Source organism: Protopterus annectens, chromosome 3.part0, assembly GCF_019279795.1.
Source record: "Protopterus annectens isolate FY-2018-M chromosome 3.part0, PAN1.0, whole genome shotgun sequence".
Lineage (NCBI taxonomy): Eukaryota > Metazoa > Chordata > Ceratodontiformes > Protopteridae > Protopterus > Protopterus annectens.
In genome coordinates this window covers 937,405,243-937,431,671 of record NC_056731.1, presented here as the reverse complement: position 1 = coordinate 937,431,671, position 26,429 = coordinate 937,405,243, and the positions used below count along the sequence as shown (strand labels likewise).

Sequence of the window (26,429 nt, the reverse complement as noted above, 5' to 3'; positions counted from 1 at the left end):
TTACATCATGATGGATACAATTGTGAGAAATATGTACCCTGACCATGGAACAAACAAAGATGCAAATCACATGGATGTATGACATTGGACAATCACCTGCAAAATGACTAAATGGGGTGGCAATGGATACTTCTTTAAATTAAAAACCCATTCCACTTATTAGAATACCTCTGAGGATTAAGAAGCTTCTTTGTAAACTCAAGTGCTACACATTCCAGTCAGAAACCCCAGAGGAAGTAAGGGATCAAGGTTGAAAGCCAAAACTTAAAGTGGATCCAGCTGTCACGCCAATTGAGCAGGGGTTCTATGACTCGTACTAGGACAGCTTCATGCACTGCCATGGCACTTGACAATTGAAAACCAGACTAATCTTTGAATTCTCTGAAGTTTTAATTGAGAATTGGTATCAGATGCAGTAAGGAAAGATTCACAGGAATCCTCTACTACAGCAGATGAAAGCATGTTCAACTATCATCTCAATTCTCTTAATGAGCCCAAGAATAATTGATAAAGTACTACCTACTACCAGCTGGTGAAAATGCTGTTCCAGTCAGAAAACTGCTGCAGATGGATTCTTTAATATTCAACTCATTCATTTGTGGCCAAGGAAATTTGACAGCACATTCAAGGACATTCATATTTTTCTAGGATGTGAATGGCTACAAGGCTGATGTCTCTCATTATGGCCCAATGCCAGACATGCACTACCCCTCTGCATAAAGGATAGAAACAATTAGTTATGTACTCACCATAACGCTAGATGTATGTAGTCCATCTCGCCAAATGTCGGCTCCGACTCTGCCTATCTACTAGCTCGAAAGTCTTTGATTGGCTGGGCTAAGATGGTATCCCACAATACACTGCTCCACATCCCCAGATCTAGTTTGCTGCCAACAGAAAAATCATATCTATTGCCCAAACACACACACATACTCATGACAACGAGGTCCAACAAATTGTCCAAAGGGACTAGTGACATGAAGTATACCAGGGGATCCTCCAAATCCTCCAGGCATGGGGGACGGTGGGTGGGTAATGAAGAATGTGAGGCGAGATGGACTACATAGATCTAGTGTTATGGTGAGTACATAACTAATTGATGTTATGTAGTCCTATCTCACCTACATTCTTCACTTGTGGGACAGCATCCCTAGCACCTACATCCTGGGTGGCTCAATGGAAAATACTCCTGAGTACTGTGGAGCCAAAAGATGACCTGCCCCTGGACACCACATCCAATTTGTAATGGGAAACAAACATATGAGGAGAAGCCCATGTTGCAGCCGCACATATATCATCCATGGATAACCTAGCCTGAAAGGCCGTGGAAATGGAAACTGCTCTGGTACAGTGTGCTCTGACTGGAAAAGGCAGGCTCTTTTCCCCTACCTGGTAAATAAAGGAGATGCAACCAGCTATCCACCTAGCAATGGTGACTTTGGAGACCGCAGACCCCAAGCGATTTTCCAAGAACGAAACAAAGAGCTGGTCTGACTTCCGCCATTCTGTAGTTCTGTGTAGATAAAAGCGTAGTTGCCTATGAACATCCAACAGGTGAAACTGGTACTCTGCCTTATTAGAGAAGTTGGGGAAGAAAACCGGCAGCTCAATGGACTGATTAATATTAGATAAGGAAGCCACCTTGGGAAGAAAGGACGGGTTTGGTCTGAGAGAGACTCTATCTTTATGGAATATCAAATATGGGGGCTTGACTGATGGGGCCTGGAGTTCTGATGCTCTTCTGGCCGATGTAATAGCTGTCAGAAAGGCAGATTTCCATGTAAGGAATTTTAAATCGCAGGAAGCAGTGGGCTCAAAATGTGGGAGAGTGAGGGCCTGCAGAACAAAACTGAGGTCCCAGGGCATAACAGGTTGAGATACAGGGTGACGAAGGAGAAGAGTACCTTTCATGAAAGCTCTACACAGCCTGTGTGCCATTAAGCTAGGTTCATAACCCGCATGATAATTAGAAATAGCCTCTAGCTGAACTTTGATGGTGGCTGAGGCAGACCCTTGGTAGAATAAATGAGACAAAAATTCCAAAACAGAGTCAACGGGAGCCGTGAAGGGGTCAATACCTTTGACTGGGCCCATATTGAAAATCTTTTCCACTTGCTCGAGTAGATCTTCCTAGTGAACGGCTTATGAGAGGACGAAAGAATATGGACTACATCAGGAGAAAAATCGTGACACCTGACTACGGATGGAAGTGGAGTAGCCAGGCGGTCAGCCGGAGTGTCTCCAGGGAAGAGTGGAGCTGTCCCGACATATGTGTCAGTAAGTCCGGACGAGGGTCCAGAGTCCAAGGAGCATCCACGATGTAAGGTTGAAGGAAGGGGAACCATACTTGTCAAGGTCAGTGTGGCGCGATCAGAATCAATCTGCTTCCCAAGGATAGCGCTTTCTGGATCACCCCCGAGATAAGGAGGAATGGAGGGAAAGCATACAGCAGACCCAAGGGCCAATTGTGCACCAGAGCGTCCCTTGGAGATCCCCCCCGGTGGGGGGATCAGCGAGAAGTATTTGCTGCATTTCGCATTCAGAGGGCTGGCAAAAAGGTCGCAGCAAGGTTGACCCCATTTGCTGAATATGCTGTCTGCCACCTGGCGGTTCAGGGACCACTCGTAGGGCATGAGGACCGCCCTGCTTAGCCTGTCTGCGATCACATTGGTTTTCCCCGGGATGTGCATTGCCACCAAGGCCCGCTGGGAAGCCGTCACCCAATTACACACTCAAGGCCTCCCTGCATAGTGGGTACGATCTGGTTCCTCCTTGTTTGTGGAGATACCACACTACTGACATATTGTCCGAGTGTATCACAATAGTCCCTAAAAGGGGGACATCTTGAAGCGCCTGCAATGTTAAGAGCACTGCCCTCATCTCCAGGACATTTATGTGCAAGTCTATCTCATGCTCCTGCCACGTGCCTTGGACCATCCTGCCGAGATAATGCCCCCCCACCCTATCTGGGAGGTGTCCGTGGTCACTGTGGCTACCAGGTTGAGTAAAATAAAGGGTTTCCCTACGTCTAAATTGTTGGTGCATAGCCACCAACTGAGGTCCTGCTTGCATTTGCCTGTGATTAAGATTGGATGGTATAGTGGTTGTCTTTGAAAAGACCATTGGGTGAATAAGAGCCACTGTAGGATCCTCATATGCAACCTCGCTAATGGGACCATCATGATAGTGGATGCCATTGTCCCCAGTAACTGAAGCACTAGTCTTGCTCTCACGCGTGCCAGAGGCATCATCATCCAAACCTGTCGTTGTAACCCTGTGATCCTTTCCATAGGTAGGAACACTCTCAACCGAATAGTGTCAAACTCTGCTCCTATAAATAAAACACGCTGTGAGGGTAGCAAGGCAGATTTTTTTCCAGTTTATTGTGATGCCTAACTGGTGACAAAGATCGATAACAGTATCTCTGTTTTGAAGTAGAAGATGCTTGGTGAGGGCGGATAGGAGCCAGTCGTCCAGGTAAGGAAACACCTGGAATCCTTGACGTCTCAAGTGAGCAGTCACCACTGCCATACACTTGGTAAACACCCTGGAGGCTGTGGTGAGACCAAAGGACAGGGCTCGAAACTGGAAGTGCCTGGCTCCCAGCCGGAAGTGTAGAAGACATCTGGATGCTCTGTCCATTTTGATGTGGTAATAAGCATCCTTCAAGTCGATGGAGCACATCCATACTTCCTTTCCCAATAATGGGAGAATTGATTGTAGCATGACCATCCGGAATTTGGACTTGTGTACATAATGATTGAGTCGGCTGAGATCCAAAATGGGTCTCGGGTCCCCCGTTCGTTTCGGCACCAAAAAGAATCTCAAGTAAGGTCCGTAATCCGATCTGGTCTGGGGGGACTGGTTGGATGACTACTTTTTCTAGCAGCTGAGAAACCTCTGTTGCTGCCTGACCCCTTTGACTGGGTGGAACGTCTGGGATCTTTTTGATGGGAGGAGGTGTGGAGTGAAATGGGATGGTGTAACCTCCGGCGATTATCCCTAATACCCATCTGTCCTGGGTGATGTTGACCCAGGCTTCCGGATACTGGGAGATTCGACCCCCGACTGGCTCCAGAGAAGCACAGCCGGGCACACCCTCAGGAATGAGAGTATGGGGAACCGCGGAAGGAATCACGGTCCCCCGAATTGTGGGGGCCCCCTCTGCCTCTAGGGCGACGTCTCCCTGAATACGACCCCCCTCCCCTGCCTCGGGGGGGGGGTCTCACCCTGTGCAGTAGGAAAGCACCTTTGCGATTTTTTGAACCACATCTTTCCCACTCACTGAGCCTTGGGATAAGGCCTCAACGGGAGGGAAAACCGGACTCCCACGGCAGACAAGGTCTTTCCTTCTTGCTCGCACCTGCTGAGCGTGTCTTTGACTTTGGTCCCGAACAAGGAGGAACCATCGAAGGGGGTATCAGTAAAGGAAGACTTAAAGGCCTCCGCAAAATGACACAGGCGTAGCCAGGTTGCCTCCTGAGGGCCACCCCTGAACTAGCCGCCCTACTAGCTCCCTCGACCACGTACGAAATCAATTGCATGGACGAGTTAGCAATGGAGTTGAGGGTAGAGAGCTGAGCGCTGACAGTTTGAGTCACCGCCTCAGGTACGTTACCCATTAGAGTATCTCCTAACTCCTTAAGGAGATCTCTCTGGAGCTGCGTGAAATGAGACAAATAATTCAACGACCGCAAGGTAAAGGTCGCTGAAGACAGTGTAAGCTTCCCGTACCGATCCATTCTCCTAGACTCCTTGTTAGGGGGACAGACCAAACAGGAAGACTCAGCAACTTCCTTCTGTGTGGCAGCCCCCACCACCATAGCATCTACCGGGACTCCCTTTGTCAAAAATTCTTTCCCTTGGGGAGCAGACAAAAATTTGTTGGGGCATCGAGGAACCGGTTCCACAGAGTCAGGAGTCTCCCACACCCTTCGACAGATAAGGTCCAGGAGCTCGAAGGGTAGAGACACCCAGGAGGTGGAGGGCTGGGCGCCAAAGGCCTTAAGGAATACTGACTCCTCCTCGGAGGGGGTTTTGGAAGGCCAATCTCCTCTTTGTTTTAAGATCTCCAGGATATCGGAGAACGAAACATCCTCAGAGGAAGACTTAGGGAACCCCTCCGACTCCTCGAGGTCAGTATCGGAAGCGAGGGACTCGTCCTGGGAGTCTATGTGCTTCCTCTTGCAAGCTTTCTTTCTGGGGGTTCCACAGGCACAGACTCTGAGGGCCCATCAGAAAGAGGGGACCACTCATGGGGGTGTCCTTAAGCCCTTGCGTCCTGCTGTCCAAGGATAGGTGGATGTCAGAAGCTCTCTCCGGTGTCGTAGGTGATGGAAGGACCGATCCGAGAGAAGTAAGTGACCTAGCCAGCATGCTCCACATAGCCTCGAAGGTGGACCTCCTGAATTGGAGGACCGACCACCTTCCAAGGCCATGACCGGGACCGGAGTCCCCGCCAAGGGGAAGACTCGGCACCGACTGGTGCTCTGAGACATCCCCCTCGGGCCTGATAGAGGAGACCAGAGTCTTGAACCCTGTGGACGGAGCCGACAGGGTCGGAGCAGATGCAGGCACCGATAAACCCCGCTGGGGGATCGGCGCCGGCACAGGAACGTCCCTCGGAGCGGAATTTACCGGCTCTAACGACAAGGATGCGCTCGGTGGAGGAATAGCAGGTACAACCAACAGAGCTGGCTCCGGAGCCGACTGGGTCAGAGCCGAGAAAAGATTGGCCAACACCGGCAACTGTAGGAGCCTCTGCACCACCCTATCTACATCCAAATCAGAAAGCCTGGAGGATTTGGAGGAAATGGATGGAGAAGCAGACCTCCTATCTGGAGAAGCTTGCCTTAAACTTGGCAACCGGCTCCGAATCGGTTCCAAAATTATCGGAGCGGCCGCAGAGTCAGTCAATACAGTTACTTCCTGCGGCCCCAAAGTCGGTGGAGCCGAGGAAGCAGATTCCACAATGGAAATTTTAGAAGGTGGCTCCGAAACAATAGATGGAGCCGGCGACCTCTTCTTGGATTTGGAGGATTTAGACTGACTGGGAGCTGGGAGCCGAACCTAAATCCTCCTCAAAGGATGGTTTTAGCAGTCCCTTTAGGATCAATTTGTTTTTCCTCTCTTGGAGCACCTGAGGACTAAAGGCGTGGCAGAAAGTGCATGACTCCTGAAGGTGGATGGCTCCAAGACAGTAAACACAGACCGAGTGCCCGTCTGTGATAGACATTTTATACGCACACTTAATACACTTTTTAAAGCCAGAGGGCTTATGCTCTTTTTGTTCCTTAGACATTCTAACAAACAGTAGCAGCCACTACCAAAAGGGCGGGAAACCGCTAACACAGAAAGCAGAAACACGAATGAACACACACAAGGCACAGGGGAGAACCTCTAATTAAAACGGCTCTCAACTTAAATTAAGAAAAAACTAACCAAGCAAACACACGAGGAGGACTAGGTCCTCTAACTTAAACGGGCCTAGCCCGAGGGTGTAAGGGATACCACACACAACACACTTGCACACTACAAAAACAATGCAGCAACACCACTAAGAACCACTCTTTTGAATAACAGACTTATTTTAGCCAAGAATCAGCAAAAAAATTTCCACAAAAAAAAGACTTTTTCAATACTTAGCCACAGCCAAGTCGAGACCACGTCCGAGCTCTACAAGCAGCAAATGAGATCTGGGGATGTGGAGCAGTGTATTGTGGGATACCATCTAAGCCCAGCCAATCAAAGACTTTCGAGCTAGTAGATAGGCCGAGTCGGAGCCGAGATTCGGCTCCGAACCCACAAGTGAAGAATGTAGGTGAGATAAGACTACATAACATCCAGTGTTACTTTGTTTATATGGCACAAAATAAAACTACCATCCAGCAGAGACAGAAGATGCTTTTGGTCACAGCTTCCCCTAGAGCCCTGATGGTTAGAAAATTACCCGAATCTCAAGTTAGATGACGGGGACCAACTTCTTAGGTGTTCAACTCTTCTGGAACTTGGAAAAGCCAAGCTGCGCTTCCCATCCCACAAGCAAACATCCATTACCAAGGCCTCCATCACAACAGAATGCAATCTGGAAAAAAAACTCTGGACTTGCAGGAAACACCTAATAGCAATTTTGCACTGAAGGTGGTGTCCACCCAAAGTAAACTGAAGGAACCTCCTGTGTTGCCCCAGACAATGATGCCATACTGATATGCAGAAAAAGGTCCATCTTGTTCAAAAACATGTTTGCTGTCATAGGGCAGCTGGACGGTAATCTGTAGCTGGAAAGTCTTAGACATATGTCCAAGGTGTGCTTGTGGAACTACATGAAATCTAGGATGATACAGAAAGCTACTGTTCTCTTTGGAACCAACTGTCCTCTTTGGAACCAAGAAGTGATGGAAGTGATATCCCCCAGCCTTGATCTGCTGGAGAGAAAGTCTCTATGAATCCTCTAAAAATCAGAGTCTGAATTTGCCGTAAGAGCTCCATGAAGACAGTTTTTATCTCTGAGCACATTCCTTTCTGGAGGAAGTTAGCTCCAAGGTATACTGTTGATGACAGCAATGATCACACAACATCCTTTGTGATGGCTTGCTAAGAGACGATGAGCTGAAGAACTCGCCACATGGACTATCCTGGATGACAGTCATAACTATGAATGTTGGGTCAGGGGGCCATCTTCTTGAGCAACTTGCTCAATACAGCAGGGGAGAACAAAACTGCCTTACGTTTGAAGGCTATCCTCATCCTGTGGAGGGGGAACTTTTTCCCGTATGCACTAAGATGGTCAGTAGTAACAAAGAGACTCCTCAGCTGTGATCATCACCTAGTTTCTCTTCTGATGACCTCAACCACTTCCCGAGAAGGTCTCCCCAAACAGGACTTGCTTACAGAACAACATCAAGAACAGCTCGTCTAAGCTTATCCCTGAATAAAAGATTAAGCTACACCATCTTGAGTAAGCAAACATTTAAGCCTGTTGCCTTAAGCCATACCTAGATTATATCATCAAAGTCCAGAATTAAGGGAAAACATGAACCTGGACATAACATGTAGGTTTTGAGGGATCTCAACCATTCAAAAACCCTTTTGCCCATAGCCACATACATGTTATCTGGTAGTAAGGTGGAAAGATCTGTGTTTTGAACTAGACAAAACAAATGAAGTGCGAGATGTCTGCCCTTGAATGCTTCAGTAGGATCCCAATCCACTGCACATGGTGACTGTAGAGGGCATCTACCTTCTTGGAAGCAGAGACAGTAGAATCCATAACTGTCAGTTGCAAATGGAGAATCTCTGAGGAAATCAGGATCCAAGTATAAAGTTTAATAAAACCTCTAGCGCCTCGGCATGGAGCCTTTGAAGGTTCCATGCCGAGGTGCTAGAGGTTTTATTAAACTTTTTCTACTTGGATCCTGGTTTTTCATTGTTGTTCCTCCAGTTTGACCAGAAGTGGTGACGTTGTTCTGTTGTTCCAATCCCTGAGGAAATGCTGCTTAGGTGGAATGACACAGACTTCAATCTCCTTCAAAATACAATCATTAACATGTTAAACATTTCTGGGAAGAAGCTAAGGAAGTCACAACCCACTCCATGCAGACTAATGTGATCCTGTTTCCTCAAAGGAGTCACCTGGGTGGGAAAGGAAATCTCATTATAATTTTCTGTTTAAAATAATGACATCTTTTTCCAAGGCACTAAGACCTACCTGTACCCTAGCTCCAAGATGAGTGGTTGTGTATGGGACCAACATACCTGTACAACTGCCGAGTGACAAAAGTAGGTAACATAACTCCAGTTTGGGGAAAGTTTGTGTTAAAAGTGCATTACAGACTGATTTGTGAAGCTTCTGACATCAGCCCAGGTTCCCTAAAAATGCCCTGAATTATGGCATCCTTTCCCTTTTAAGTGCGAGGAAAGCTTCAAGATCTGGGAAGAAAGGTGAGTGGAAGAAGAGGAGAGCAAGCCACAGCTCTAAACGATGAACTACACAAAGTCTGAAGAAGCGATTCTTGGTTGGGTGAAAAAAACTATTCTTTAACCACTTTTGAATGAGACATCAGGAAGAGGTATGACAAAACATTAAACCATCTGATGTGATATAGGTAACTGTATAGTCATCTGCTGCTAAACATAAGCAAATGTCCTTGGCCAGCCCTTGGTGTTGAACTTGCAGATGCATGGAAGATGATTTGCTGGCAGCTCATGCAACACAGCTTCCAAAAAGTAAAAAAAGATATCTTCTCTGGGTAATAAAGCAAAGAGAGAAATTATATCACCTGTATGTGTTTTTTCACATTTGTTATTCTGGACTTTTCCACTTCTAAACAAAAATGGATTCATGAAGACAACATTTAAAGTTTCTTGGAGTCATTCATTATTAGCCAGGAACACCTCTGGAGGTCTAGCTCAAAGACAACAAAGCATGTCTGACATCAATCACATTAAAATAAAATCTAAATTGTTCCTTTGGTACAGAGGTTCTAGACTGGACTACCATAGCGATGAAGTTTTGAGTATAGAACCCTGCAACTCAACAGCTGAAAAAGGAGTGGGGGGGGGTGGCAAACAGGTGATGGCAAGATTTCCTATCATGGAGGAGGATGCAGGAAACAAAAATAACTACTGGTACATAATTCAGTCACCTGGAGTCTGGCCATAGGTAACATGACTAAGACAGTCATAAAACTTGAAAGAACCAAGAGATCTGCAGTGCAAGTCAGAACATGCAGACCAGACAGAAGATAAAAATACAAAAAAAAATCTATATCATCTGCAAATGGTCACCAGGGTGCTCAGTTCTTGCTTCCCATTACCTGACAAATGAGTCACCAAAAGATGGATTTCATAAGGAAGGGAGAAACCCTATGAGATATAACCCATAGGTGAGTTGTATAGAACAGCCAAAAACACATATGCCAAACAGAGCACCAAAGTGAGCTAGACAGCCAAAGCTGGTGGACTCCAAAAATAATGGGGGGAAAAAAGATCCAAGTGTTGTGGCATTCAGAGCAAACCAATCTGTCAGGGTAGAGAAGTAATCATGGTGGGGCAAAAGGAGCACAAGCCCTGGGTGTGAATGATGCATGTCCTACTATGCGGGAGTGCAGGAATGAAATGGTTTTATAAAGCTAGACATATAACGTGACTTTGTAAATAAATGTTGCTACTTCATTTGCTGTCAATGCTGAAGCACTCCATTTGTGGTGATTTAACCAACAAGCTGCTTGCTACACTTGTAGCACTTTCAGAGAGCAGCTTCTTTTTTTGTCTTGGCCTTCAGCTTTGAGAAGACCTTTTTTTGGGTTTACTCAACTCTTAGTTGAGAGGAGTGCCAGTTAGAGAAACAGCAGAGGGTGCTAGATGACCTAGCTATGGTTTTGTGCCAGGGCATTGAGGATTACGACCTATACTCTCTGTCCTATAAGGCATCTACTGTGGACACCACTCTATTTAATACTAAAACATTACCTGGACATATGCTCAAAGGTATTAGTAATTCTCATCCCAAACAAGGAAAGAGAATACATCTACTTCCTCCAATGACCTAGCCAAATGAATTTCATGTATAGGGGTTTAGCAGGTAAGTACTCGGATATCTTCTCTCTCTCTTGCACTGCATCTAGACAGAGATGAAGCGGACAAACATTACGTTTCACCAAAAAGGAGAAATCTGTGGTGGGAGAAGGCAGTTTGGCTCTCTCCACTGCGAGGAGAGAAGGTATCTACTTGACATCTTCATTAGCTCCAAGGAATCCATATGAGGGTCCAATAGATAACTTCACATTCAGCAATTCTGCTGTGAGATCAGATTACTCAGTTTGGAGAAAACACATTTTTACAGCATTAACTTTTAAGTGCCATATCACCTTACCTGGGCAGCCACATGACTAAAACTTAAAATCATTTGCTATCTTTACTGCTGTTTCTAACCCCCCCCCCCCCAAAAAAAAAAATAGTTTGGTTTCATACCATGTCTTTTATTCGGACTTAACTAAATAGGAGGCATAACAGGATATTCAATGTAATGGTTGGAATCAAATGATATCAAAGTACAAACATAGAATGTGCACCACAGCAGATGTGGGTTAGATGATACTAAGGGATGTCAATGTGGTCAGATGGGAAGAATCTAAGTCCACACCCACTGTGTGCAGCTGACATGCAAGGCACTAGAAACTGACATTTGCCTGACCCTTTTTTTGGAAATATATTTCATAGTTTATATAATTTTTTTTACAACATGGCAGATCAAAAATAATTGAGAGGAAGCACTTAGCAAAGGAAGTGGCTGAAATCCAATGCAATAAGAGAGTACGTGAGGAAGGCATACCAGTGGAAATACTGTACATCATTACTTATGATTATGAAATGTTCAATATGTTAAAATGGTCTGCAACATTTCCACAGAAGATAAAGTTACAAGTTACTGAGGGAAAAACATAATGAAACTCGGGGAGGGAAAATCACATGTACAGTAAAAGTACAAGCACTGGACAAAAATGGATATGTTAAAACTCAGCTTATCAGCATGCAATATTTGTGTACTGCAATATTTAACAAATATAAGATTCAGAAGTGACTATAATGTACTAAGACAGAAGACAAAAACCTGATACTTGCTCTCTACAACTGTAGAAATTCTACATCGTGGACACTGTCATAATTTCATATATTGCAAATATTACACAAGATTTGCAAAGGAAACACGTCAGGTCACAACTGCTTGCTCTGATGTCATCACATTACACAATATTGCCACTTTCATAACCATAAAATTACAAATAAAGATTTCACCAAAAGGAATACTCCTTTGCTCTCTGCGGTAACATGACCGTGGAGATGTAACATTAAGTAGAAGTGTGGGAACGGCATAACCTCTACATTGAAGGTACACAGTGGGGTTTGTTTCCTGGGGGTAACTTTACCTTTTGTAAGTGAAACTAATATTCACAAGTCTCGACTTAAAACTGTCATCACAATTTACAATGCAGTGATTTACCCTAAAACTCTCACAACTAGAGAATGAAATATTTTTGAACTGGTCTAACTTGCCTTGCATGGTTACAGAGATATTGTAAGTTGTTGGCAAAATTTAATTTTAAAACACAACTTGTACTCTATATATTAAAATCCATTTTAAACTTGCACCATATGCAATGACAGAATTCAGCATTTCATACTGAGCACCTGAACAGCACTACTGTTTACAAATAATAAATAATTTCACTTGTTTGCATGCCTAAGGAGGATGTAGACTTAGAGAAATTAAAACTTCTTTGAAGAAGGGATTAGGGACTAGACTGAATATGAACAAGTCTTTGGATACATCATTACATTTATAGACAACACAACAGTGTAACTTGGTCAGGAGAAATGGAGGAAAATAGTTAACTAGTAGGTGGTTCCATCCTCTAGTATGGCTCCTGTAGGTCCAAGTATTCAATTAATTTAATCTTAACCCATAACCTTATAAAACTGAAGAGGTCTTCAAAGCCACAGTCCTTGGTGACTTGAGCAAATCTCCCCTGACTGGAGGGGGTTATGGGAATAATCTAAAAAGAAAGGAGAAATGAGGAAGGAAACATCAAACAGCCTTCTCTCCTCTCTCATACTCATCTGAACCTTCTTCAGTAGGGAATTTATTCTCTCCCTGGGAGTCTAAAAGCAGAAAAGGACCAGTGTGTGCTGTGCCTTTTCTGCGTCAGCTGACTTGTTAAAGCTTCTAACAACCAGGGAAAATAAACTAAACGAAAAAGACATGGGCCCTTGAGCTATTCAGTCACTGGGGTATTATAACAATAGCTTTATAAGGGATGCCAAAACATAGTTTTGCTGTTGAAAAATCTAATGCCGAAGAGCTCTGAATACTGAACAATACAGATAAAGTACTTCATATATATGAAATCTACTTTCCTGGTTATTTTCGATTGACATCATATTTCACTCAAGCAATCCAAACAGGAGTACTAACAGAATGGAGTACAATTGTAAAACAATGTGGAGGTTTCACACACACTGGCATCACCGAGAGTTGTGAAAAAGAATTGCAAATATTCTCCCTTCCCAAACCAAATACTGTGCCTGTCAGATGTTTTAAATGTGTGTGTGTGTGCGCGCGCGTGTGTGCGTGTGTGTGTGTGTGTGTGTGCACACGTGTGTGTGTGTGTGTGTATATATATATATATATATATATATATATATATATATATATATAATACACACACACAAATATGTATGTAGAGAGGTGGAGGACAACAGACAGAGGAGGCCTTAACTCCATGCACAGTCTAGCATAAGTCTATAAGCAAAGATGTGGTCTGTTCCTTCACTTAAGATGATGCAGTGTTAGCCATTGGTCATCATCTTCAGTTAAAGGAGATTCCTAAAAACAAAAGTTATATACACACCATAATGACAGATCCATGTTGTCCTACCTTCATCTGATTCAACCTTTGGGACTCCAATTCAACTTAGATCTGGCCTCAGCAACTCCAAACTTTTGGATCCACGTCTCTGACTCCTCCCCTACCCATAATTCCCTCTTCATCCCAAATTACCTTGGACCGAGTTTGCTCCAGGTTGAGGGTGTCATGTGAATATGAAGTTCACTAACCTGTTAAGGTTAAAGACAAGGAGACTACTGTAAAGACTACCCCATTCTCCAAGGAGCTGTAGGTGAGAATTTGGAAAGGGAATGCTTGGAGGAATGCTGAACCAGATGAAAATAGGACAACACATCTATTGCTACTATGACTAACTTTCGTATCTGATGTCCACTTTCATCTGATTTAACTTTTGGGACAAAACCCTTCGCTACAGACTTTACTGGGTGGAATTAAAGGAGGATGTTCTTGAGAACAGCAGAGCTAAAGGAAGAATGAGCTCTGGACTGTAGATCCCGTTTACAGTGAGATACAAAGGTATGCACTTTAGACTAGGAAGCAGCTGCACAAATCTCGTCAACAGGAAACCGACATTGCTCTTGTCAAATGAGCTGTCATCTTTTTTTACAAAGGGTTAGACCCAACCTTTCATAAACAAAGGAAATACAGTTTGAAAGCCATCTTGAAAGGGTGACTTTAGAAATGTCCCATCCCAGATTAAATTTTTATAAGGCAATGAACAGTTGGTCTGACTTTCTGAAGTCTTTAGTTCTATCCATGTAAAATCTAAGTTGTCTATGAACATCAAAAGTAAGTGTAAAGCATACCATTCTTTGTTGAAAATTTTGTAAAGAATACAGGTAAATTAATGGATTGATTTATGTTGGATTTGGATGCCGCCTTAGGAAGGAAAGACTGATTTGGTTTTAGAAAGATCCTGCCCTTATGAAAAACTAAACATGGTGGTTTACACGAGAGAGACTGTAGTTCTGAAATCCTCTTAGCAGACGTAACTGCCACCAAAAAGATAGTTTTCCATGTCAGGAACTGAAGGTCCACTGAAGTCGGTTCAAAGCAGAATTGTGTAAGAGCTTGGAGCATCACCGTGATATCTCATGGAAGGACCGGTTCTAAAATTGGGGATTGAAGAAAGGTACCCTACAAAAGACATTAGATACCTTTAATGAAGCTATAAAATCTTGTTATGGCCTATGTGAAATGGCTGCCAACTGAACTTGGATTGTTGAGAAACTAGAACCTTTTTGGAATAGTTCAGACAGGAACTGTAAAAGGGAGCAAAGGGATGCAGAGAAAGGATATAAACCCTTTCCTATAGACCAAAAAGAAAATGTTTTCTTCTGGTGTTAGGCTTTTGTGATGCAGAGAAGATGGGAACAACATTTTCAGAAAACTTGGCATCCCTGGCTATTGTCAGAATAAGAGTAACCAAGCAGTTCATTTTACGGTCTCTAGGTCTGGGACGGGATCATATCTCACAAATGTCCAGACTTTCGCAGAATGTCCAGATTTCTGGCTCATATTTTTGGTCTGTTCCTCATAAAATTTGTGGTTTTCTGGAAAATCACAGGGCTGATCTGAGGACTGAAGTCTCTAAATAATAAAAAACATTTGAGTTTCAGACTTCAAATACTTCAGAAGATGTACGTTAAAACAAACCCTGTTACTCTAGCAACTTTCTAAATTTATAACAGCAATATTTAAAATATGCCCTATTTTTGGGCCTTTACCCCCCCCCCCCATTTTGTCAGGTTTTGTCCAGATTTCTTGCACCAAGAGGTTGAGAGGTACTAACAGGATGCTCAGAAGGATGGGAGACAAGACCTGGCCTGTAAACCAGCATCCGGGGTGGAATTAGAAGGCAAGACCAAAGATATGGACCAAACCTGCTGAGGCCATCAAGGGACAATGAGGATCACTTTGGCCTTGCACCTTCTGGCTTTCTGAATGAATTTAGTAATTATAAGAAATGGAGGAAATGTTTAAAGGAAACCCGAAAGCCAACTGTAGATCAAAGCATCCCTCAGTAACTGTCCCTGTGGAGAGACTGGGGCAAAATAACTGCTACATTTCTTTTAGGTGGGAAGCAAACAGGTTGCAGCAAGGCTGGCCCCAGCGACTGTAGATTTCATTCTCCACTGATGGATTGAGGGACCACTTGTGAGGCAAAATAATGTTCCTGCTCATTTTGCCTGCTACTACACTGGAAGTCCTCGAGATGCGCACTGCTAGAAAAAAGGTGATTGGAAGATATCTCCAGTGCCAAACTCTCATGGCCTCTCAACATAATGAATAAGATTCGGTCCTCAATCACCACTTGTTGATGCACCAGACCACTGACATACTGTCCATCTGAAATAAAGGAAGATGGTCTTGAAAAGTCTGCAATGCCAAAAGGACTGTTCTCATTTCCAGGACACTGATGAGGAGGTTGGTCTCTACGAGTGCCCAGGTAACTTGAACCATCTTCCCCTCATAATGTTTCCCACCCTAAAAAGGAAGTGTCTGTGGTGAATACTGCTTGTAGGAGGAAGTGCTGAGAATGGAAGACCTGTTGATAACGCTGCAAAGGTGATACACCATTTGACGTATGTTCTGCATAATGAGGTCATCCTGACTGAGGGGGTGACGAAGCTGGGACCACTGGACTGAGAGTCCATTGCAGTACCCTCGTGTAACATCTAGACATAGGAAAGAGAATGAAGGCTGACACTATCAGCCCTAGAAGTTTTAGAATTAGCTGTGCTGGTGGAATTGGATTGGACAGGACTTGTAATGCTGATTGACAGATGTAGTGAATCCTGTGTTGTGTTGTTCAGGTGGCATCCAATAAATTCTAAGGTCTGAGTTGGTAACAAGTTGCTCTTCCGCAGCCTCACCATAATCCCCACTCTTAAAAGTAACTGGAGTAAGAAGTGCCACTGGAAAATTAACATATCCGTGATCGCAGGGGTCAGAAGCCAATTGTCTAGGAACAAGAACACCTGGAACCCCTGCAGTCTGAGGTAGGGTTGGCAACTGCCCAGAATTTTTCTGGACAGTCCAGAATTAAGAGACACTGTCCTTGACATGGAAGAGCACAAGAATATGTTTGACGGATCACAGTAATTCTGTACAACTCCTCCCGCTGAGGGGGAGGTTAATGCATACTTCTGTTCTACAAGCATTTTGCTTTCATGTACATGTCCAGAATTTTTGACATGAAAAGTTGGCAACCCTAGAGGCCGTTACTGCTGCCATGCATTTGATAAACACCCGGAGTGTGTGTGTGTGTGTGTGTGTGTGTGGGGGGGGGGGGGTGAGTCCAACAGCAGAGCTCTGAATTACAAGCAACTGGCTCCTGAAATCTCCTGGAATGCCTGTGTATCTTTACGAGAGAGTGGGTATCCTGGAGATCTACTGAGCACATCCTGTTGCCATTTTTGAGTACAGGCAAAATGGATTAAACAGTGACTATCCAGAATTTTGTCTCTTTCATGTATTGGTTTAAATGACTTGGGTCCAATATTGGTCTGAAGTCCCCTGTTTTTTTTTTGGAAAAAACCTAGAGTAGACACAGGATCCTATCTGGTCTGATGGGGCCTGCTGGATGACCATTTCTTCCCACAGCTTTCTGACTTGCTGCTGCAGATTCCAACTTACTGGGTGGCACTACAGGAATCCCGCATTTTGCCTGACACATTGTTAGAAATGGGAGTGAGTATCCTCTGGTTATTATCCTTAACACCCAAAAATCATGGCCCACCAGATTTGAAGATGCAGTGATAAGTGCCCCCTGACTCCCTCCAGAGTGGGGCAGTCAGGCAACACTTCAGAAGCACTGGAAGGACTTATCAGAAAATTACCTGCAAAATCCTTGTTTTTGCAGACCACCTCTGTCCCTAAGGTGACATCCACTGAAATTACCTTTTCCTCTGCCACAGTGGTGTCTGTATGAAGAAGCATCTTGGGTAGAATGCTGTGATTTCCTGATCATCTTCCCTCCTTGCCAATTCCTAGAGAAGGTTCTCTGAGGAGTAGAGAATTGGATTCCAACATGAGGAAAAGTCTTACCACCCTGCTCACTTCTAGTAAATGTTTCTTTAACCTTCAGACCAAACAACATGGTAGCATCAAAGAACGCATCGATGAAGGATATCTTAAAGCCTTCCGCAAAGTAACACAACCACATCCAGGCATGGCAGCATATGGCTACGCTAGTACCTGCTGCTCTGGCTGTCCCATCAACTGAATTTGAAAGCAGGTGTATGGAAACAACAGAAACAGAAGATAAGGTAGATTGCTGGGATTCAACAGTCTTATGGATATCTGCTGGGAAGTTACCTGAAAGAGAACTGCTAATCTCCTTGATCAATTCTCTGTGGAATTGAATGATGTGGGCAAAGTAGTTCACCACTCTCAGAAAAAAAAAATGCTGAAGCGTACATCCATTTTCCAAATCTGTCTAAAACCCTGGATTCCATTCGGAGGATGGACAGACTAGATCACTTCAAAAAGTTCCTTCTTCATGGCTGCATGGTATCTACAGGGGGACCCTTACTCCAATGTGCACTATCTTTTGGTGCAACTAGAATTTTATCTGACTTCTTAGGTATAAACACTGCTGTGCTACCAAGTCAATGACAGCTTCAGGGTGAGGGAACTACCCAGCTAGTATAACAGCCAGCTCCAAAAGCCTTACCTCCAGGAACATAGATTCTTCCAGGGAAGGCATACCTGGGGACAACCCCCCCCCCCCACTTCTGTTTCACCAACTCTAGGATTTCTCCAAAGAAGACATCTCCAAATGGGAACTTAGGGGAGACCTCCCCTTCCTCTGAATCTGTGTCTTCTGTGATAGATTCTGGGGATGAATCCATGTATCTGTTCGCAAGTCTGCTTTCTGTATACCTGTCATTGGGGAAAATCTGGCAATGGGTCTGAATCAGACTGGTAGCTGAAGGAGAAACTTTACCCAAGACGTCTGGAAGCTGGCTTTCCCAGTCGATGAGAAGCAGCAGATTCTATAACAGAATAAGTCTGAGGTGAAGTCAGATCAGAATAAGATGGAAGCACCTCTTCTCTCAATGTTGAGAGGACCCGTTGGAACGTCTCAAAACCATGGAGAAGATCGGAGCAAAGAAAGTCTCTCTAAAAGGTGGGACAGAGAGAAAGACCCTGAAGCTCCAACTCTTCTCGGCTCCAAGGCAGATATCTGAGCTGAGTTATTGAAGGCCGATGCCTCAAGAAAAAGGGACAGCTCAGAAAGTTTCAGGGTCAAACCCTTTCCCTGAACACCGACTCTGAGTGTTGTCTGGATTGACAAGGTCACAGTTAAGAGAGAAACTGGGTGACAGTTGATACCTTGGTAATGTTTACTACTCTGCCAGAGGAGAGAGAAAGTCAAGAGGACCCCCAACTGTATTTGCATCTAAAGAAACCTCTGCATTATTCTGTTAACATCAACTTCAGTGAGATTCCTTGAAGAATGGGACAGATCTGGAAGAAGTAATTGAACAGGCCATGAATCGTTGATGGAAAATGAGGGAATGAAGTTAAAGACTAAGTAGATCCAGAGAAAAGAACCAGGGTGGAAACAGAGAATAGATCTGAGGCTTCGGATTTGAAGACTTCACAACTTTTGGTGCCAGACCTCCAGAGGCTGTGGGGACCAGACAGTTTCTTGGGTTTCTCATTCTCAGGAGTCTTTACTGTCAAGAGTAGGGTCCTTCAGCTTCAAAGCTTCTCTGCCTTCTTTTTTTACCTTGGAGAGGAAGATGAAGGAAAAGTAAATTAATTGAAGTTGAGAAGTGGGAAGGAGAATTTGTCTCCTCTGCTCCAAAGAGCTTTGTGGCCAAATGAAGCACAGGTTTTATATTCAGTTTCAAGATGTGCCACTCCCGGACAGTACACCCAAAGGGAATGAGGATCCTGGGGAGAATTCTGTGGCCACATTTGGTCCCCTTTTTAAAGCTTTTATCAGCATTACTATATTTGGAAACTAGATAACCACTGCAAAACATACAAACACTACAAAAACATACAATTAAAAAAAAAACTACTGTAATAAATCTAATACCTAACAAGACCTACAAGCACTACTATAATAAAAATACCTAACAAAAATTACTATAACAGACGTATCTAATTTTATATATATATATATATATATATATATATATATATATATATATATATATTTATATACACACACACAGAGAGAGAATTTTATAAAATCACAGTAGGGGAGGAAATAAGATAAAGGTAACTACAGCAAAAAATTTTTTTTTTTTTTTAGAAATTAGAGAACTCTAGGAAACTGAAAATGAAAACAGTTATCCCAATGTGGAGATTAGAGCCTCTGTGACCATTCAGATCTCAGGTAATTTGGGATGGTAAAGGAATTACAGGTATGGGAGGAGTCAGAGCCCTGGATCTGAAGGTTTGGCATTGCCAAGGATGGATCCAAGTCCCACCAGTTGACTCAGACGAAAACGGACTACATAGGCTTGTTTGTTACATATTTCAAAATGCATAAAACATTAAAAAAAAAGTCTCTGAAAGGCCCGCAGTCAAGTAAGCAGGGAGTGAAACTTCTACCTCAGGTAGAGAGAGGGATCCCAAGGAGGGAGAGGTAAAGGCACTCAGCAATGCTCAGAGAAAGGCGACTATGCTTTAAAATTCTTGAAGAATCCCCCCCCCCAAGAAATAATGAGAAAGAGGATTACTGTTTCTTGGCCTTCTTTTGTTCACATTGAAGGGAATAATCAGACTGCAGTGGGCCATGGTTGTCTTAGTGAGGGTATCACTAAAGGATTGGGGACCACCCTGGTGATCTGGACCTCAACTGTTCAGGCACACAAGGTGATTGTTCTGCTTAGGCATTTTTTGACAACTGTAAGGTTCTGACTACTTCTCAACAAACCAGAAAAAAAAAGATGCTGAATACTCAAAGGTCACAAGCACAGACGCTAGTAATTTTTAAACATAAACTAACGCAAAATGTGACTTCTGCTCCAATAAACAGGAAAGACAGCGTGAAAAAATATTGAAAAAGTACAGTTGTGTACACTTACCATAAATGTAGATGTTCGGGTGTATTCACTGTTGCAGTCATTACATTTGGGTAATCTGCTGGCAGGTTGCCCTCAGTCGGCCTGATTAACAAAGCCTTGGGTCCTGCATCGGTTGCTGTCCCTTCTTCCATGATGTCAGGTCGTCAGGGGTATAAACCTTGCAGCCGATGCCATTACATCAGTTTGTCTTGCCCCAGATGTCAGGTGTCCCCCAAATGGGGAGCAAAAAATATATATAAATAATTTAACACACAAAAGTAAACCACCAAACAAAAGCAAATACACCAAAAAGGATTTTAAGTGCAGTAAAAGAAAGTAGAGGCATAGTAAGAGAAAAAACAGGGGGCTGGAGGGAGGGTAACCAGGACTGCAACAGTGAATATACTCGAACATCTACATTTATGGTAAGTGTACACAACTGTACTATGTTCTTCGTGTTTCACTGTTGCAGTCATTACATTTGGGTAGATTCCCAAAGCTATGGTGGGGGGGTGGATTTATACAGCATTAGGACCGGCTATAAGGCCCTGCAAAACAGCAGTAGCAAAATCAGCTCTGGATTTAGAGAAAATTGGTAAATGATAATGCTTGGTGAAAGTATGAACTGAACTCGAGGTAGCAGCTTCTAGAATATCCCTTGGAGGAAACACCTCTGAGAAAGGCTGTAGAAGTAGATGCAGACCTTGTGGAATGGGATCTGATCCCCTGGGGATAGGTTTTCCATGGTGCTTATAGCAGAAATGAATACAATGGCTTATCCATTTGGAAATGGTTTGCTGTGAAATAGGATTTCCCTCTGTCCCTGCAGCAAATGCTACCAGCAGTTCAGATTTTCTTCGAGAATTAGTCCTGTCCAAGTGAAATCTAAGTTGTCTGTGTACATCCAATGAATGCAGAACATCCCCTTGTTCTGTGGATTGGGAAAGAAAGTTGGCAAATGAATGGACTGATTAAGAGCCACACTGGATACCACCTTGGGCATGAAGGATGGGTTGGTCCTTAGTGACACCCTGTCTGCACAAAAGATGATGAAAGGCTCCACTGCCACAAGGGCCTGTAATTCAGAAATCCTTCTAGCCGAAGTGATTGCTAAAAGGAAGGCTGTTTTCCAGGAAAGAAATTTTAAGTCTGCAGTAGCAGCTGGTTCGAAAGGAGGGAGAGTGAGTTTTTCCAATATAACGTTAAGGTCCCAGGCAGGGGTTGGAGCTCTCCTGGATGGCCTCAAGTTTTTGGCCCCTCTGAGATACTGCTTTAGCAGAGGATGAGAGAAGAGGGGGAGGGGATTCTGTGTTGTAATGAGCTGAAATGGCGGAGGCATGGATTTTTATGGAGGAAAAAGACAGGCCCTTGTAAAGCATCTCAGCTAATTATTGCAAAATCTGAGGTAAATTGGGCACTGCTGTGCTTATCCCCCTTGAGATTGATTCCAGGCACAGAATATTTTCCATTTGTCAGCATACGATTTTCTTGTACTAGGTCTTCTCACCTCCAAAATGACATCCACCACAGGTTTGCTGAGGGATGCTAAGGGGGAATTTAAGTTATTAGCCAAGCTGCAAGGTTGTTATACTGAGACAGTAAGGAAAGTGTCTGAGGTAGCTGCCATGAAGAAATTTGTGACAGACTGCGCAGGAGTGGGTACCAGTGTTGGCGAGGCCAGTCTGGAGTAATCAAAATCATTTTTGGTTTGTCCTGTTTGACTTTTAGTAGAACTTTGGAAAGCAGAGGCAGAGGGGGAAAGGCATAGAGTGATAGGCTTTCCCAGCTGAAGGACAGAGCATCCACTTCCCAGGCTTTTTTTGAGGTGTTCTTGTGCAAAATTTGTCCAACTGGTAGTTCTGGGGTGAGGCAAAAAGATCTATGTCATGTCAACATGTTGAAAATACGTGGTTCCAGTTTCCATTCGTGTGGGTCCATTAGATTTCAGCTTAGTTCATCTGCCAATATATTCAGCTTTCCTGGCAGGAATTGAGCTTGCAGTTGTACTTGATAGCTCAAGGCCGTGTTCCACAATGCCATGGCTAGTCTGCAGAGCGGGTAGAATGTGTGCCCCCTGCTTATGTACCACATAACTGTGGTATTTTCCGTCTTTACCATTAGTTGTCCTGGATGAAGGTAATCCTTGAAGGCTGTCAGTGCATTCTGTACAGCTAGCATTTCTTTTTGATTGATATGAAGGTGCATTTGATTTGGGCTCCAATGCCCTGAATGCACTTCCCTGCCAGATGAGCCCCCCATGCAGTCTGATGCATCTGTAGTTAGGGTTTGGGTGGCAGGGGGTGGTGTGAATAGCAGTCCCTTGTTTTGGTGGCAGCCCTCTGCCCACCACAGGAACTCTAGTTGCAGGCAAGGAATGATAGCAATCATCATTTCCAGGCTGTGACAATGTTGACTCCATAAACTTTTTAAGTACCACTGAAGTTTCCTCATATGCAGTCTTGCATATGAAATTAGAAGAATGCAGGAGGCCATGAACCCCAAGGCTTGCAGTATTCGTCTTGCAGACAGCAGGGTTTTTGTGGCCACCTGTTTGAAGTACGTCACCAAATGAAGTTGCTTTCCTGGCGTAAGGAAAGCCATCTGGGCAGTTGTATTCAAGCTTGCACCCAGGAATGTAATTTTTTGAGAGGGTACCAGTTGTGATTTCTTTTCATTTATGGTGTACCCTTGACAAGTTAGAACCCTTTTTGCTAAAGCCCGATGTTTTAGAAGAATGGCCTTGTTTTCTGCCTGAATTAGACAATCGTCCAGGTATGGATATATTTGAATATTTCTTTGCCTGCAAAATGCAATTACTGGAGCCAAGCACTTTGTAAATACCCTGGGCGCAGTAGATAAGCCAAAGGGCAGTGCAAAGAACTGATAATGCAAGTAGCCTGCTTTGAAGTGGAGGTATCTTCTGCAAGATTCCCTGATTGGGATATGCTGGTAAGCCTCTTTTAAATCTAGAGTTGCCAACCAGGCATATTTGCCTAGCACAGGAAGTAACTGGTGAAGAGTCAGCATCTTGAATTTTGCAATGTCCAGAAATGTGTTCAGAGTAGACAGGTCCAGAATTGGACGATATTTGTCTTTTCTGGGTACCAGGAAAAGTCTGGAATAGAAACCTTGTCCCTTTTTCTCTTCTGGTAATAGTTGAATTGCCCCCATGTTTAGGAGGGAAAGTACTTGTTTCTGAGCCTCTGCCCACTGATTTGGAGGCAGGTCTGGCCATCCGTTTGGAGTTGGCAACGTGTGGAAATGAAATCTGTATCCCTGGGACACTATATTTAAAACCTATTTGTCCTGGGTTATAAGTTGCCAGTTTTTTGCATGAAGAGCCAGTCCCCCCCCCCCCACCAAAGGGGTGGCTAAGAGGTAAGTACTTGGTAATAGTAAAGGGAAGTCATTGAGACTGTTTACCATAGGGAGGTGTCTTGTTATTTCCAGATTTGGAAGTGGAGGCACCCCATTGCTTAGTTCTGAAAATCCCTTGGGACTGAAACCTGGTGCTTTTGGAATGTCTGGTTTTGGCTTGAGTGGCTCTGGAAGGAACTGGAAAGGACCAGTTCTTAGTAGGCCAGTGCCTACTAAATCTTGGAGGTTGTACTTGCAAGAAATCTTTCACAGTTTGCACAGATTTAGCTATATCTTCCATCTTTTTTTAGAACTTCTTCAGCCTTATTGCCAAACAGATGGTCCTGCTGCAAAGAAGCATCCAACAATTTTGCGTTAACATGATCAGGCAGAGACTGCTCCTTAAGCCAAGCATGCCTTCTAAGCACAGACCCAGTAACAGCAACCCTGCAATAGGCCTCCAAAGAATCAAAACCACATTGCAAAGTATGTTTTCCAACTTGTTCTGCTGAATGCAATAAATCCTGTAAATCCTTATTTTCCACACAGTCAGAAATCAACATGATTTTCTGTTTAAGCAATCCCATGATATGCTGTTGATATTTTAGCATATGGAATTGACAGTTTAAAGACCTGATTGCCAAGGTTGCAGAAGTATAAACCTTTTTACCCCATTTATCCAGCGCCCTGGAGTCTCTATCAGAAGGGGTAGGATTTTTAGCAGTAGAAGCCTTAATGCCCTTGGGCCCTTGAGAAATTGATTCAGGGTCTGCAACAGGATTTTTGAAAAGGAATTTGTGGGAGTCAGGACCCCTGTAGTATCATTCTGGCTTACAAGGGGCTGAAGGCAGGGAATCAGGGGCCATTCTGGATTCTGTAAACACATCAACAATGTCTTGTACAGGAGGTATAGCCAAAGGCCTATGCTGAAGAAGGAGGAAATCCCCAAGCCTCTTTTTGGATTCAGAAAAATCCTGACTTTCCCAGCGGAAATGCTCCCTTAAGCTATGTAAAGTTTCCCCAAAAGAAAAATCCTGAGGGGGACAAGCAGAAGGAATGGAATCCTCTGCATCAGAGTCCTCATAAGTAGGAATGGACAAATCCTGTTCATTAGAAAAGTCAGAAGAAACCGAGTCCTGTTCAGAAGATTCATAGTCAAGTACAGCCCTAGGCCTCCTAGAAGGGGGAGGGGGTTTGACTACCTCTGATTAGAGTAATTAAATCTTCAGCCATTTTGATCATTTGTTTTTTTAGGCATAGGGGCCTGAACAAGTGGCTGGGCGTCAGTTTTTTAGACATAGATCGAGATTATGACCTTAATATTGAAGGTGGTGTCTTGTTTAATATACAAATCTGTAGGCCTGAATACACCCTCAGAAGCCGGTGCCTGCAGAGAGGCTCCGGACCCATCCAAGGTAGACACATCTGTGGGTTCCATAGGTGAAGCATCCCACGGCATACCGGACTCCGAGTGGGTCTCAGTAGAGGCCTGCGAATCAGAAGTAGCAGGCATCAGGGGTTGCAAAAGCACCTCACTGAGTACCGGCAAACTAGCGACTGGCTTAGGAGAAGCGTCGTCGGCAGTTTTGGACCTCAGCGGCCTGTCTTCTGTCTTTTTCTTTGCGTTTTTTCGGTATTCTGGTAGTCGGATGGCTAACCGACATCATTTCTGGATAATTAAACCTAGAACCGAAATATTTAGAAGTAAAAATGTACCGATGACGGATAGTGCGCTGATTAAATAAAGCACAAAACCGACAGCAAGGTACGTCGTGGTCAGGGCCTAAGCAAGGAATACAGTACAAATGAAAATCCTTATGAGGTACTTGCTTCCCACAAGTAATACAATTATTAACTTTTACTGATATCAGTAAGGAGCAAGAAAAAGTTTCCCCAACGGGGTACTTAGGTTTTAGTTGAAAACTTTTGTTCTGAAACTCGAAAACGAAAATTTCAGGAGTCGGCCAACCGGCACTTGCGAACTGCTTCTGCTTCGGGCACCGCGTGGCAAAAAAGACTGATGTAATGGCATCGGCTGCATGTTTTATACCCCTGACATCATGGAAGAAGGAACAGCAACCGACCCAAGACTTTGTTATTCAGGCCAACTGAGGCCAACCTGCCAGCAAATTACCCAAATGTAATGACTGCAACAGTGAATAACGAAGAACATTGGGTAAGACAATCTTTTTCAAGTTCATTTTACTAGGAGTACGTAATGAATTTGTGTAAACATTACCACTGTAGAAAATATTCTATACTGGATATCCCAACATATACAACATGAAACAATAATACTAGGAGACCTAAATACAGTCTGACAGCTTATCAATAATAACATCCCATCTCTTTCCATAAACCTATACAGATTTACACAGTTAATTACATCAATTACAACAGTCCAGAAAGTACTAGCAGGCAATCAACTTTATAATGGATTCTTAATAGACCCCAAAAAATTAGGACAGCCGATAGCCTTCCAGACAGCAAGTGACCATCAACCTACTTACTACTCTCAAAAGTTACAATATCAAAGATAATCATATAATTTACAACCAAGTTCTTAACTCAGAAAAAATTGGCAAACATACTTATCAAATCTTTTAACAGTATATAACTTGAAAAATACTAAAAT

At 43.7% G+C, this 26,429-nt stretch overlaps 1 protein-coding gene across 1 annotated transcript in view; it reads right to left on the bottom strand.

Moving 5' to 3' along the window:
• KIF13A (kinesin family member 13A) overlaps positions 1-26,429 on the bottom strand; it is a 2,301,375-nt gene that overhangs the window by 1,455,955 nt on the left and 818,991 nt on the right. The gene's annotated exons all lie outside the window — the stretch shown is intronic.